Source organism: Prionailurus viverrinus, chromosome A1 (assembly GCF_022837055.1).
Source record: "Prionailurus viverrinus isolate Anna chromosome A1, UM_Priviv_1.0, whole genome shotgun sequence".
Lineage (NCBI taxonomy): Eukaryota > Metazoa > Chordata > Mammalia > Carnivora > Felidae > Prionailurus > Prionailurus viverrinus.
In genome coordinates, this window is record NC_062561.1 from 40,251,455 (window position 1) to 40,254,742 (window position 3,288).

The window sequence follows — 3,288 nt, forward strand, 5'->3', positions numbered from 1 at the left end:
GCGTAATTTGAGACTGATTTGAATCAACAGAAAAATCATGTTGAGAATACAGAAACATTAAGAAATTTAATACATATTTCTGAAAACAAAATTTTAGGAAAAATTGCATTATAAGCAATATTGTCTCTGGACTCATACATATTTTATTCAATAATATGCAGATGGTAATCTTTTATAAAAGGGTTTTCAGACTTGAGGAGCCACAATTAGGCTATCTTCTCATATAAATTTCTAACTCGGTGACATAATGGCCAAAGAACAAAAACCACGTAATACTATTTGAAACTATAAATCAAGCTAATATTTTCAAATCAATATTGGTATCCAACGTAACTTTATATTAAACATATAATGTCAGAGCAACTAAGTGGTTTTTCCACAGACTGAAAGAGCCCATTATTTTGGCATTAGCTTGCTCATTTTAAAAATGAATAAGAACTAGTAAGTATGAATTCTAAGCCATCTCACATCTTACTATGGCACAGATATTTTGCTGTACTTTTTGGAAGGCTAGATTTAAATCAATCTGTAAACATGTTTTCTCACCTTGTTATTTATCTTCACTAACTTTAAGAAGCACATACATAGTGTGTAAAAACTTCTTCAAAAGCCATTTTTATCACTTTTTTCCTAAAAAGTCTTTAATTTTCTGGTACAAATTATTTCTTTTTGTGGTCTTCCCAAGTGATATTGTAAATATCATAATTTTATATGCCTGACTAGTGTGAAATAACAAGAGTATGATCCCCAATCAAAGAAACAAAAGCTTTGGACGCATTGAAAGGCTCTGATGAAACTGATTATTTTCTGGAATATAATGACAAAATACTCTTTCATTAATTAGATAGTGGTTTGGTAAAAATTTTATAGACTTTTAATGATTTATGGTTTTCCATGTTTTCTTATGCAACATCCCACCAAACTACAGCTTTCCAAAAGTTGTAGTACTGTGTACGTTTTGGTATGACCGAATTTGCGTTTTTTTCCTTTTTTAATTTTTTCCCTTTTTTGAGAGAGAGAGAGAGTACACATGAGCAGGGAGGGGCAGAGAGAAAGGGAGATAGAGAATCCTAATCAGGCTCCACGTCCAGCACAGAGCCAGATGCAGGGCTCGATCTCACGACCATGAATGAGATCATGACCTGAGCTGAGATCAAGAGTCAGACATTTAATTGGCTGAGTGACCCAGGCTCCCCAACAGCATTTTCATTTTAAAACCAGAATTGGACTTAATGTGGCTTTCTTTCTGAAGCTAAAATTTATGCTTTATGTATAGTTTTATGACACTGATATCCTAGTGTCTCATTACCTTTAATCAAAAGTAATTACAGTCTTACTGAAAAGTAAGTTATGTATCAAATAATGAAACTCCAAGTGTAGTAAAAGTGAAAAAAAAAAGTAAAGGGCAAAAACACCTTGCTTCTTTGATTAATGCTTTATGGAATAGAATTTGTATTTAATTAGAATGACTAAAGACCCTTTTTTGGCAATGAACTCAAAAGAAGCAAGTGTAATTGTTAGATCTCTTTGTTTTTGTCATTGTTTATATTGTAATATCAACTAGGTATAGTATGTTGATATGAAATGCTTCTGAAGTACATAATCTTTTTAAAAAGTGGAACTTATGCAAAAATCACATACTGCTAGATTGGGTGTTGAAATGACTGGTGTGTTATATTTTTTAAAATCTTCATTTATGGTCAGCATACATTTCCTTTAATTTGTTAAAGGATTTTAATTTTGGGGTTTCCAGTAGGATTTCATTTTGGGGTTTAACATGTATGAAGCCAGTATAAAGTTTTACAATTTGGTAATTCTGGATTAAGATGAAAATTGAAATGCAAAGTTTACAGAAGAAAATTAATTTTCTTCTTCTGTAATGTCTAAGTCTTTGTCCTCTTCATCATCTTCTGTTTGTTGATCCTTTTCTGAGTAGACAGGTGGCTACATGTCCTGTTCAAGATACAGACTTAGCTGACAGTAATCTTTCAAGAGGCCACTTTGAATTTGCTCTGACCAGATTTAAACCTGAGGAACAATCTGGTGGTACGGACAATTTTGGAAAAGCTCTAAATCTTCCTCAATAATCTTTTGTATGTTTTGGTAAGCAGCAGTGTAGACCTTGAATGGTTTGCCAATAAATAACATTTCAATAGTGATCAAATCTGAAAATATAGTCTTTAGATCCTTACTTACTGCTTTTTGAAACTGTCAATAGTTTCATCCAGATGATGAGCTGTTTGGGTAGCATCCATTGCAGCTCTCTCTGCAATTCGGTTTCTGTCTGTGAAGTAACATGCGGAGCAGATGGGTTTCGCTGACATGTTCTTTCTGAGTTAATTGTTTAGCTTCTCAATTCCTTGCTGTTAATGTTGCTTTGAAGTCATTTCCTTTCATTCTCAAAACTGGTCTGTAAGCTTTCAAAGCTTCAACCACTTCAGCTTCAAATCTTTCAACATCTGCTTGTAGATAATGCTCAAGTTTGGCAAACTCCTCAGCGAAGTTTTTCAGGCCCCGCTTTAAATGTGGGGTCTCTGCAGAGGCATACAATTGATTTCATTCACCAGTAGGTCTGCTTTGCCTCACAGTCTGGCAGTTTTCCGCACATAAGCAGCAAAGATTTGGCACTGCTCTCCGATATGCTTCTCCACATTTGTGAGAATATCTTACAGTTGTCTGGTTGGAGGGGCCTGGTTTTCCAAGCCCCTCCTTCACACCTTGCCTTGTGCTCCACTGGGACCCTGGGCTGGGGCCTTTGACCTGGGTGTGTGCTAAGGGGTGAGTCGCCCTTCCTGGAGCCCTTTTCTTTTATGTTTTATTTTCTAACTGCTTCTTATTTTGTTGTAGTAAAAAACACAACATATAAAATTTATCATCCTGACCACTTTTAAGTGTAGAGTGCAAGTGATCTCTAAAACACTTTCATCTTGCAAAACAAGCTCTAAAATCATTGAACAAATCTTTCTTGCTCTCCCTCACCTCTGGAAACCACCATTCTACTTTCTGTTTCCAAAAAAATTTTTTTGATGTTTATTTATTTTTGAGAGAGAGAGAGAGACACAGAGACAGAGCATGAGTGGGGGAGGGGCAGAGGGAGAGGGAAACATAATGTGAAGCAGGCTCCAGGCTCTGAGCTGTCAGCACAGAGCCCGACGACACGAGGCTCCAACTCACAAACAGCAAGATCATGTCCGGAGCCCAAGTCAGACATTCAACTGAGCCACCCAGGCACCCCTCTGTTTCTAAGATTTTGACTACTTTAGATACCTTGTGTAAGTGGAGTAGTGC

General features: G+C 36.0%; 1 pseudogene; it reads right to left on the bottom strand.

The window, feature by feature from the left end:
- Positions 1-1,860: 1,860 nt before the first annotated feature.
- On the bottom strand, positions 1,861-2,711 carry LOC125177092 (CBY1-interacting BAR domain-containing protein 1-like; annotated as a pseudogene).
- Between the last annotated feature and the right edge of the window lie 577 nt (positions 2,712-3,288).